We start from the raw sequence: 12,778 nt of genomic DNA, 5'->3' as shown, positions 1-12,778 counted from the left end.
GAAAAGTAAAGGTTTCGATGTGACAAAAAACCACTAGGACGAAGTAAAATAAAGGAGGAGAGCACTGGAGAGTGCTATGAGCTGGACCCAATGCCTAATAAAGTATCCGGAATGATTTATCCTAGATTGTAAATTTTCTTTTTTTTAATATAGCTTGTGGGGGTCTTCATAACCACAAATCACCGATCAAAAAAAAATAAAAATGCCTAATAAAGTAAAGGTGTGACCAAAACACAAAAGAAAGATAATGGAAGAAAGCACTTTGCTCTAAGAAGGCATTTCGCAGATGGGCTGTTGCATGTGAGAGCAGCCACCTCGTGAATGAAGACAAAATCTGCTAAAAAAATTAGACTGATTGGCTGCTCTCACGTGCAACAGCCCATCTACGGAATGCCTTCTGCGATGGACGCTAGCAAAGTGCTTTCTTCCATTTTCCGCAAGTGAATATAATGAATGTAGAAAGGGTAAAATAAAAATTAAAAGCTATTTAAGGCACACAAACATACTATTGGGTTAATAAAATGGGTTGACTCTGCCAATACTCACTAGGTAAGAAAAAAAGATAAAACCATCTAGGACCATTGTGGCATAAAACGAACCTAGACGACTATAGCTTGAAATATCTATGTGGTTGGATACAAAGGCGTAGATGTGAAAAGTAAATAAATACTACAGTAGAAAGTAAAGGTTTTGATGTGATAAAAAACACTTGGACGAAGTAAAACAAAGAAGGAAAGCATTGGAGAGTGTTGTGAGCTAGACGCAATGGCGAAAGGAACCAGGGGAATAGAGAGAACGATATAAAGTAAAGGTGGGACCAAAACACAAAGACATCTATAATGGAAGAAAGCATTGGAGAGTGTTGGTGCTGCACGGGCATGCATGGCCGTCCACCATGTAAATTCTCTTGATTAGAATACTAATCTAGATTAATTCGCAAAAGGAAAATGATATGAGATAATGGTCCTTTCATCTTCCTCTATTTTCCTCTTCATCTTATTCCTTTGGAGGGGAAAATGGGTAAAAGTGAAAGTAGATGGGCCAGCAAGGTAAAGCAACTATTGTGAGGATAAACTTTTTAATGAGTATAAAGAAGTCATTCCCATAAGCCTAGTCTATTTAAAAAAGCTTCCCTATGAAACCCTTAGAACTTTTGAGCTTTTGCAGAAGGAGTTTTCTACTTTGCTTTATTTGCAAAACGAGCCCCCAGTTTGAACAATTGCAAATAGAGTCATCACATTTGAGTGAATTTTGAAAATAGGTCATGCCTTCATTTTATGACCAAAGTACCCATGTTAGATTTTTTTTTTTTTTTTTAAGTCATAAAAAGACAAAAACTTCTATGTGAAAAGAAGGAAATCACCTTGTAAAAAGACCAAAATACCTATGATTCTCATTTGGCCGAACGTGATTTCGTGGCTCACTTTTGCAAGATAAGATGAATAAGACAAAATTTGCTAAAAAGTAAGCATGTGTGGCTGCTCTCCTACAAAGTTAGCCACCAAATGGCTTTCTGCGAAATTACCTGGCAAAATATGATTTCCATGGGATTGGAATTGTTTGAATTATTAGATCCTCTAAGATCTGACCGTTGGATCATCCATGATCTGACCGTAATTTCTCTAGACTACATAGGGGCTGATGTATTTCACGTGAAATGATTCAACGGGCCTGATTGCCTTGTACACTGGGGAGCTGTTCCATGTAAAAGGCAGAGATTTTATATCGGGATATGATAAATTTGCACCTGTGGAGGATAATTCGCACCACTGTAAAGGAGGGTATGCGGCACACTTAAACGCTTTTTAACCTCAATTCATGTTAAAGTGGGTGCATTTATCATTTCCAAAAACAAATATACCGGAATTTGAAAGTGTCTTATGGAAATGATTTTTTGGGAACAACCTATTTATGTTGTGTTCCATCACATGGACGGTTTGGATCATCCCACGGTGTAGTCCGTACAGTACTTTTTGAAAAAAAATACACGACTACAAGGGCTTACACCATATAAAATCTCGGAAAGTGATTTCTCGTGTTTTACGTATACGAGTAGAGGAATTTCAATTATGAGTATTACTTTCACGAGAAGATGAGACAAATTTTTAGTCTTGTTCTACATTTACTAGGAGAGAAAACCCGGTTGTCCACACCCTAGTCTTCTATTATTTAAGGAAGAATCGCCAATGGGGGACATCAAAATACTAGAATTGCCAATTGGGGACACACTTTTGAAAATTTGTTAAAGAGAGTTGATAACCCCATTTAGAGGGTTGATAACCCTCCATTTGGTCCCTCTTTAACAATTTTTCATTAGTGTGTCCTCCGTTGGCAATTCTCGGATTTTGATGTCCCCTATTGGCAATTTTTCCTCTATTTAAAGAAGCTCCCTCTTGCCACAAACCTTTTCTAACCAACAGTGGCCAAAGTTATGTGTAGAAAGGAAATGAGTCGGTCTGAAAGTAAGGAGAGCGATATGAGTTTATGTGAAGGTAAGAAAGAGGAGTCTGAGGCTGAAGCTAAAGAGGTGAAAGAGCCTGTGTCTAACGTGGGCGCAGTCTTGGTGACTGCGGGTGTGGTGGTGACTGGTCTTGTGGCTTGGGGTCTCGGTCGTCTCTTTTCAGGTTCGGAAGCTGAAAATAAGAAGAAAAAGAAAATGATGAAGGCCCCGGGAAGGGATGACTATATTCCAAGGGAGGATTTTGAAAGGAGCCCACGTTCATATTTTCGTGGAAATCGTGATCGTAAGTGACTACCAGTGGGGAATGGTAGTGGCTTTTTTCCGGTCTCTATGGATTTGGCCTTTTTTTAAATCTACTAAGTTGGTTTTGTAGTGGCTTTTTTCCGGTCTATATGGATTTCAGTGGACTTAATTGCTATGTTTTTTTCCTTCTTTCAGTGTAACCGAGATGTGTTATTGCTTTTATATTTTCCATTATTATCTTTTTAATAGTGTTGATGATTTTACTTTTATTTTTGTCTTTTAAGCATGGAATAAAAATTCATCTGAGTCATTTCGAGTTGACTCATCAAAAACTCACCAACCTCCTAGACACTTATTTTTGGTGTTAATAGGGATGCAACTCGGGTTGAAATATCTATTTGCTTGGATTCAAAGGCTTAGATGTGAAAAGTAAAGGTTTCGATGTGACAAAAAACCACTAGGACGAAGTAAAATAAAGGAGGAGAGCACTGGAGAGTGCTATGAGCTGGACCCAATGCCTAATAAAGTATCCGGAATGATTTATCCTAGATTGTAAATTTTCTTTTTTTTAATATAGCTGGTGGGGGTCTGCCTAACCCCAAATCACCCATCAAAAAAAAAAAAAAATGCCTAATAAATTAAAGGTGTGACCAAAACACAAAAGAAAGATAATGGAAGAAAGCACTTTGCTAGCGTCCATCTAAGAAGGCGTTTCGCAGATGGGCTGTTGCATGTGAGAGCAGCCACCTCGTGAATGAAGACAAAATCTGCTAAAAAAATGATACTGTTTGGCTGCTCTCACGTGCAACAGCCCATCTACGGAATGCCTTTTGCGATGGAGGCTAGCAAAGTGCTTTCTTCCATTTTCCGCAAGTGAATATAATGAATGTAGAAAGGGTAAAATAAAAATTAAAAGCTATTTAAGGCACACAAATATACTATTGGGTTAATAAAATGGGTTGACTCAGCCAATACTCACTAGGTAAGAAAAAAGAAAAAACCACCTAGGACCATTGTGGCATAAAACGAACCTAGACGACTATAGCTTGAAATATCTATTTGGTTGGATACAAAGGCTTAGATGTGAATAGTAAATAAATACTGCAGTAGAAAGTAAAGGTTTTGATGTGACAAAAAACACTTGGACGAAGTAAAACAAAGAAGGAAAGCAATAAGAGTGTTGTGAGTTAGACGCAATCGCGAAACGAACCAGGAGAATAGACAGAACGATATAAAGTAAAGGTGGGACCAAAACACAAAGACATCTATAATGGAAGAAAGCACCTGTATATATATATATATACTAGTAAAAAACCCCGTGCGATGTACGGGCCGACAAAGAACTGTACGGACCACATCACAAGTTGATCCAAACCGTCCATGTGATGGAACACAACATAAATAGGTTGTGCCCCAAAAATCATTTCCATAGGCTGATCCTAGCCTTCCAATCTTATAGAGGTTTCCATAATATGTTGTTCCTCTTAAATCGGATGGTTAAGATCACCCCATAGATTTTTTTTATTAAAAAAGCATAAAGGAGGGGGGTAGGATTGAAATTCTGTGGCTTTAATGAGTGCCTTTGTTAAAAAGCATAAAGGAGGGGGTATGATTGAAAATATGTGTGTTGAATGGGTGCCTTTGTTAAAAAAAGTCAAAAAAAGTGATGTGCAATTCTACAAAAATTCTCTTATTTTCTCTTTTACTGAGGAAATTGCTAGGCAATTTGGAGTGGCTCACTTTTGCAAGATAGAACAACACCTCAGATGGATTAAATGATTAAGACAAAATTTGCTAAAAAGTAAGCATGTGTGGCCGCTCTCCTACAAAGTTAGCCACCAAGTGGCTTTCCGCGAAATTACATGGCAAATCCTAAAGGATAAAGGCTATTGACAATACCATGTTTTAATAATTGCACAAACTCTGCTTGTTCTTTTTTTTTTAATTGGCTTGCTCAGCAATTTGAATAATAAAAGACATGATAAATTAGTGGAATTATGAAAACATGGTATAGTACCAACATATTAGCCGTCCGAATAGAGAGGTGATGTGCAGCGAATGGAGGAGCACTTTCACCTCTTTTTTGCAAGGGCTCCCTTCAGTTTAGACTTCCTCCCGAATAAAAGGTAAATTAAAGTAAAGTTAGAGTTTGATGGGACAGAAAGATTGGCAAGAAATAAAAAAAAAAGATAAGAATAGACGTGATGCCTACCTTATTGATTTTTTTTTATTATGGGTAAGCTGGGTCAGGCAAGACCTGATATTGCCTACCTTATTGATGATAGAAGGTACGAGGAAAAATGAACAATAAAATATAATAATATTATAACTTACAAAAGAGGAAAGTGATGGAGGAAAAGTTCTATGGGATGGTAATTGTTAGAATTATTAGATCGTCGGAGATTTGATCGTTGGATCATTCAATGCTAGCTTAAGCAACTAGGATTGATTAGAAAAAAAAATTACATGGTGCAAGGGCGTGCAGCCGACAAAATAGTGGGTCCACATTATTTGGGCGATCTAAACCGTTCATTTATTGGGCCCTGGCCTAGATAGGTTGTGCCCAGAAAATCTTCTTCATAGGATGATCCTAGCATTCCAATTTGTGGAGATTTATAATGGACAGCTCAGTATAGAAACCTCTATCGATCAAAGGGTTAGTGTCGACAAATGGAGAAGATTTTCTGGGCACACCCTATAGAGGGCTGGTCTCAACAAATGAATGGCTTGGATTACCAAAAAAAAGTAGGCTCCACTGCTTTTTGGTGCTGCACGGGCATGCATGGCCGTCCACCATGTAAATTCTCTTGATTAGAATACTAATATAGATTAATTTGCAAAAGGAAAATGATATGAGATAATGGTCCTTTCACCTTCCTCTTTTTCCTCTTCATCTTATTCCTTTGGAGGGGAAAATGAGTAAAAGTGAAAGTAGATGGGCCAGCAAGGTAAAGCAACTATTGTGCGGATAAACTTTATAATGAGCATAAAGAAGTCATTACCATAAGCCTAGTCTATCGTGCGGAGGGGCTTTTGCAAAAGGAGTTTTCTACTTTGCTTTATTTGCAAAACGAGCCCCCAGTTTGAACAATTGCAAATAGAGGCATCACATTTGAGTGAATTTTGAAAATAGGTCATGCCTTCATTTTATGACCAAAATACCCATGTTAGATTTTTATGTTTTTAAGTCATAAAAAGACAAACTTCTATGTGAAAAGAAGGAAATCACCTTGGAAAAAGACCAAAATACCTATGATTCTCAGTAATGCGTTTTGATAGGGTGGGTCCTACCAACTCAACTTGAACCACTGCATCGGGTGAGTCACATCATTTTTCCTTATGTTTTGATGGGTAAGTCGAACAATCTCCACCTGAGCCCATGTATAGGGTGGGGCCCTTGTGGGGCCCTTGTGGGCCCATTTTTTACACCCCTGCATAGCATGGTTTAAGAATGCTATAGCTATATATATATATATATATATATATATATAGATATATATATATATATATATATATATATATATATATATATGAGAATAGAGTTCCTAAGGTGTCACCTCATATAGCTTATATGAGGTGGCGCTTAAAAACATAAGGGGCCCACTTTGTTTGGATGATCCAAAACATTCATTTGATAGGCCCTCACATAGATAGGGTGTGTCCAAAAAATCAACTTCATAGGATCGTCCTAACCCTTCCATTTGTGGAGGTTGAAATGGATGGGTATAAACCTCCATAAATCTCCCCATTTTTAACCTCCATAAATGGAAGGGTTAGGATGATCCTATGGACCTGATTTTTTGTAGGCACAATATCCATCTAAGGGCCTTTCAAATGAGTGGTTTCGATCACCCCAAAAATGTGGGCCCCTTATGTTTTGTGAGCGCCACCTCATATAAGCTATATGAGGTGACACCTTAGGAACTCTATTCTCTCTCTCTCTCTCTCTCTATATATATATATATATATATATATATATATATATATATATATATATATAGAGAGAGAGAGAGAGAGAGAGAGAGAGAGAGACAGAGAGACAGAGAGAGGAAAAGGATTGTACGCTCGAGCGTACCAAGCTTATGGTACGCTCGAGTGCCCAATCACATGGGTCCTACATTTTTTGTGGTGATCCAAAGCATTCATTTGCAAGGCCCTATCATAGATAGGGTGTATACCAAAAATCAGCTCCATTGAATCATCCTAACCCCTCCAAAAGTGGAGGGCAAAAATGGGCAGATTTGTGAACAAACAGTGTCTGTCCATTTTGACCTCCACAAATGGATGGGTTAGGATGATCCTATAGAGCTAATTTTTGGTACACACCCCATCTATGTAAGGGCCTTTCAAATGAATGCTTTGGATCATCCTAACAAAGTGGGCCCACATGTGATTGGGCACTCGAGCGTATCATAAGCTTGGTACACTCGAGCGTACAATCATATTCCTCATATATATATATATATATATATATATATATATGAGGAATATGTTCGTGCGCTTGAGCTCTAACATCAAATGGTGCGCTTGAGTGCACCAATCACATGGGTCCCACAATTTCTGTGAGGATCCAAACCATTCATTTGCAAGGCCCTATCATAGATAGGGTGTGTATCAAAAATCAGCTCCATTGAATCATCCTAACCCCTCCAAAAGTGGAGGGCAAAAATGGGCAGATTTGTGGTCTGTCCATTTTGACCTCCACAAATGGATGGCTTAGGATGATCATATGGAGCTGATTTTTTGTATACACCCTATCTATGTAAGGCCCTTTCTAGTGAATGCTTTGGATCATCCTACCAATGTGGGCCTCATTGGTTTGAGAGCTCAAGCGCACCATAAGGATCCAAAGCTCAAGCTCACAATCCTTTTCCTATATATATATATATATATATATATATATATATATATATATATATATATATATATATATATATATATATATATTCCCACTCGCCATAATGGGTATTTAGGCCTTTTTACTAGGCAATTTTGTCTTTCATCTTATAAGGACATTTTGGCGTCTCCAACCAATTTGCAAAATTCACTCAAACTAGATCATTCTATTTGCAAATTGTCAAACTAGATGACTGTTTTTACAAATAAAGCATAGTTGAGGACTTTTTTGCAAACCCCCCCAAAACTTTTTAAGGCATGAGTTTCTCCTATTTAAGAAGCTTTTCCAATGAAACCTTTGGAAGGCAACAATAGTGAGAAACTTTAGTCTCAGGAGAGATGGGTGCCAACGAAAGCAGGGATTTGGGAGCTAGTGATGGCAACAATGGTGAGGGCCAAGGCAATAGAAGAGAGGGTAACGACGAGACCCTATCTAAAATGGCCAAAGTGGGAGCTGCGGTGGCCACCGCTGCTCTTGTAACTTGGGGCACTCAGCGTCTATTATCAGATTCAGGGACTGAAAATAAGATGAAGGCCTCTGAAAGAGATGAGTGTGAGCCTTCAAATCATATGTATTTAGTTGGCTCACAAGCTAGCCAATTTTCTCATCCTTATTATTCTGGTAATTTCGTAGAAAGTAATAGTATTTCTGCACCAACTCTCAAATGGGAAAAGCCAGAGTTTGGCACTATAAAGCTCAACACAGACGCAGCCCGTTATGTCGAACATAACTGTGGACGAATTGGGGGCCTACTACGAAACTCCTCGGGGTCGGTCATCTCCTTCTTTTCTAAAGAGATTGAGCTGAATGACATTGATCTGTTAGAATTAGAGGCCATAAAGGAGGGAATTCTCCAAGCGGTTAGAGAGAAAAATAAAGAGCAAAGTAGAGAGAATATTCAAGGTCTCTGGGTTGAATCAGATTCTGAATCTGTTGTTAATGTCATAAATGGAAGCTCCAAGTCCTCTGGAAAGTACTCATTGAAAAGAAAATTGCTTGTTAAAGAGATCGATGATCTCCTTGAGAAGTTTCCACTGAAGAATGTCACCCACTGTAAAAGAGAGGCAAATAGAGCAGCTAATCACCTCACCAAATTCAATTGCCCCTACTACGGCGTGGATTTTCCTCCCACCTCCATTCGCCGTGACCTCGAAATAATCATCAAAGAAGATCGTGAGGTGGATAACATATGGTAATCTCTAGTGTGGAGATTCAGCTAAAGCTAGCTTGTGTACCAAAATAAAGAGATTACTCTATGCCGAGTAAGGATTTTGTACAGAACCCAGGTGGATATTACCATAGCCTGCGGAAATTGGCTTCGGCCTTTTGGGGTATGTGGATTTGAAGAGACTGGTTACGTTTTCTTTTTTTCTTTTTTTGTGTGTGATCTGTGTGTATTTCTGCTGCTTTTGTATTTCTATTGATGTTTCTAGTAGTGTTCGTGCATGCTTTTGATTTTAATTTTTGGGTCTCTCTTGCTTGGATGTTGGAACTAAAGTTGGTGGAGCCAACTCGAATTTATCAGAGTTAACTCCACTCGTTAATAAAATGGGTTGACAACCCAGTAAAAACTCACTAGCTACGAAAAAAAGATAGACCCACCTAGAGCCAAGCATTTTTGCATAAAACGATGTACAAGGCTATGCCTCCAAATATCTATTTGTTTTGATGTAAAATAATGTTAATGTGAAACACCTATCTGTTTTCTCCTCAGCCTCACTCTCATCAGATGATTTTAGACATTTGATCGAGTAAGATGAAAAAGATGTCCTTTAGGCCCTTGTTTTCCTTAAGATCTCCGTTCGAAGTCGGACCTCAACCTGCTAGACTAATTCATGGTGATGATAATCGCGCGAAGCATGTAATCCGACCTTTGAAGATGCTCCTAACGAATATTGTTTGTCGATCATTGCAGAAATCTTCTAATCTAACCAAGTATAAATTTTCTCTAACCAAGTATAGATTTTCAGATCAATGGATTCTAGGGCTTGCACTTAGTAGATCAGGGAACAAAACCCTAAATTGATCTTTAGTGCCTTAATGTCTATTGCCCTCATAAAGAAAGCACTTTATTAATATGATAATGGATTAGGGTTTATTTTCCCCATACACCACTCTTTTTATTCTGGAACTCTTAAGAGAGATCTCACTTTATTAGCCTCAACCTATGTTTAGAAAAGGGAAATGATATTTACGCCCCTTTTATCACCAGGGAGACCCATTTGCTAGTGTACTTTGCAATCAAAGCCACCGGATTTTTCTGAGATAGAGTACATTAGCCCCCTTTTTGCCATTGATACACTGACCCTGGGTGTCCTTGGGGCGTTCATTGAAAAGATTCTTGGGTTTTTGTAATAAAAATAACAATCATGACTTATGGCCTTATATTTTGAAGACGATCCCTCAGTCCAATCCTTTAAGAGTATGTCTTAGCTCATAGAGTCTCGAGTACCTGAATCATGGCGATAAGTATTCTAAGATGACCTTCCATGTTTTATGGTGAGGCCGACTCCCTCTAATGAACACCTTATGTAGCGCATTATGAATATTTTGGTCCAACTTTATTTTATCCTCACAAACAAACCATATTTCAGAATAACTTTATGTATAGGTTTAAATGAGAGACAAGACCAAGAATCATCAGATCATAGTTGTAAGATTAATAAAAAAAAGTGGAACCGAACCAAATCCCAGCATACCACATGGCACAGTGAGGGGTAGTTTTGCCATTTTTGAAAAGGAACTTGTTAATGTGGCAAGAAGGTATATATTAGTTTGGTTCAATTCTCAGTTTCCAACTCGGTTACCATTCAAAAAAAAATTAATACGTTTAAATTTGAGTCCAATACTTGGTTTTGGGCTCACAATGGGTTGGCATAATCTCGAAAGAACAGGGCCTAGGAAGAAGTAAAACAGACAAAACGTCGCAGGGGTGAATTTATCCTCAAGTAGTGAACCATTCTCACGTCAAACGTTAAAGGGGGGGATTTTATTCGTCAAAAGGGGGGTGGGGAATATCATTCCCCTATTAATAATACTAAGATAAAGGTACGATAAAAATAGACAGGACAATATAAAGTGAGGGTGGGACCAAAACACAAAGTGAGATAAGGGAAGAAAGCACATATTATTGATGGTGGAATGTATGTAAAAAAAAAAAAGGTGCATGTAAAAAACAGGGGAATTGCTAGGCAATTTCACCCGAGTCATTTTTTGGCTCATTTTTGCACGAGAGAACAACCACAACATATGAATAAAATGAATAAGACAAAATCTGCTACAAAGTAAGCATTTGTGGCTGCTCTCCTGCAAAAGTTAGCCGCCAATGGCTTTATGCGAAATTGCCTAGCAAATCCCTGAAAACAAAGTCTTCCGATATTGGCAACACCATATTTTTAATAATTGCACAAACTCAGCTCGTCGTTTCTTCTTTACCCCGCTTGCCCTGCTATTTGAATTGTAAAGGACAAGATAAATTAGTACAATTATCAAAACATGGTAGGGCTAATATTAGTAGTTAAAACACGGTACAATAAAATGTAAAGGTTGGCAAAAAAAAAGTAAAGGAAAAAGGAGGAAAGCAAGGTAAGAAGTCAAGGTTAGCAAAAAAATAAGAAAAAGATAAAGAGGAGGAGAGCACCATCAAAGAGGGCCATGAAATAGACGCTATGCCTACTTTATTGATGGTAAAATGTACGAGAAAAATTGACAAGATAACATAAAGTAGAGGCGGAGATCGATGGGAGATTATAAGGAGGATAAAGATGAAGTAATAAAAAAGATGAAGGAATAGTGATGGCCGCGTTCTGGTGTCACAGACTCGGCGAGTCCAAGCCGAGTCTGGCTGAGTTTGGAAAATCCGTTGCCGTGAAAAAGAAGGGCTGCCTACTGGTTCATTTCCAAAACTTGGTTGCCTGTTTTTCTTCAGAAGAAAGAGGAGGAACATGATGTTTCTTTCTAATTCTTTACACACCTTATATCGATCTCAACCGTTTGATCATGAGATCATCTTACATTCACACCACGTGTTGTGTGTAGATACCAAATAGCAAAACCCTAAAAACCTTTGGTGGGATTTGAAATTTTTTTAGTGCTGTAAAGTAGGGGTGGACATGGTTCCGGTTCGAACCGAGGAACCGAACCGAACCGGCACATATGGTTCGGTTCGGTTCCATATTTATATGGTTCGGTTCCGGTTTTGATATCCTGGAACCGATGGAAAGTCGGTTCGGTTTTGGGTTTGGGATCCCGGAACCGAAAACCGAATCGAGAACCGACCCTCACCTTAAAACCCAATGCCTCATCGCTTGATAAAATCACCCCACCCCATTTTAATTCACCCCTCTTTAACATGTTGCTTTGCCTTTAAATTTTTAATTCACCCCCCAAATTTGTGCTTGATTATTCCAAATTTGTGCATGTTTGTAGGTCATATATAATTTTTGCATTGTCCAAATTTGTGCAAATTTGTGCCTGATTATTCCAAATTCGTGCATGTTAGTCTTTGTAGTTCATATATAAATAGGACCGAACTGATTATAAATACGATTAGGCAAAATATCTACATTTGGTGAAGGTTGGGTAAACCCAGAACCGAACCGAACCGAACCGATAATATATGGTTCTGGTTCGGTTCGGTTCCAAACATATATGGTTCGGTTCTGGTTCCAATTTCAGGGAACCGATTATATATGGTTCGGTTCTGGGTATACCCCAAAACCGAACCGAACCGAACCATGTCCACCCCTAGTGTAAAGGACAAATAATATATTCAGCATGTTTTTACATGGGACAACACCCTGTAGTGTAAAAGAGTAATCATAAATTTGCAAGAAGGGGTTGTCCCAAGTAAAAATAAGGTGCAAATATATCACTTCTTGATGCCTTCTCCTGTAAGCTAAATGTGCTCTGACTTGCTTTATAGGCCTAAGATGTGTAGGACGAATAGGTGGGCCACAACCTGCATGCTTTGTCCCAAACTCTCTCACCTGCATCATTAGCCTCCGTTAAATATTGGGAAGTGATATATTCACCCCTGTTTCTTTACTGGGCCAGCCCTCTCTAAGAGAGCATTTATGAATGGTGCTTGGTCCCATCCTCTCTCTCTCTCTCTCTCTCTCTCTCTCTCTCTCTCTCTCTCCCTTCTTTTAACCTCCGTTAAATATTTTTGGGAAGTG

Source organism: Tasmannia lanceolata, unplaced genomic scaffold (assembly GCF_043159265.1).
Source record: "Tasmannia lanceolata isolate RefF3 unplaced genomic scaffold, GAP_Taslan_0.1 ptg000018l, whole genome shotgun sequence".
In the NCBI taxonomy this organism is placed as follows: domain Eukaryota; kingdom Viridiplantae; phylum Streptophyta; class Magnoliopsida; order Canellales; family Winteraceae; genus Tasmannia; species Tasmannia lanceolata.
Note: the sequence above shows the minus strand (reverse complement) of the source record.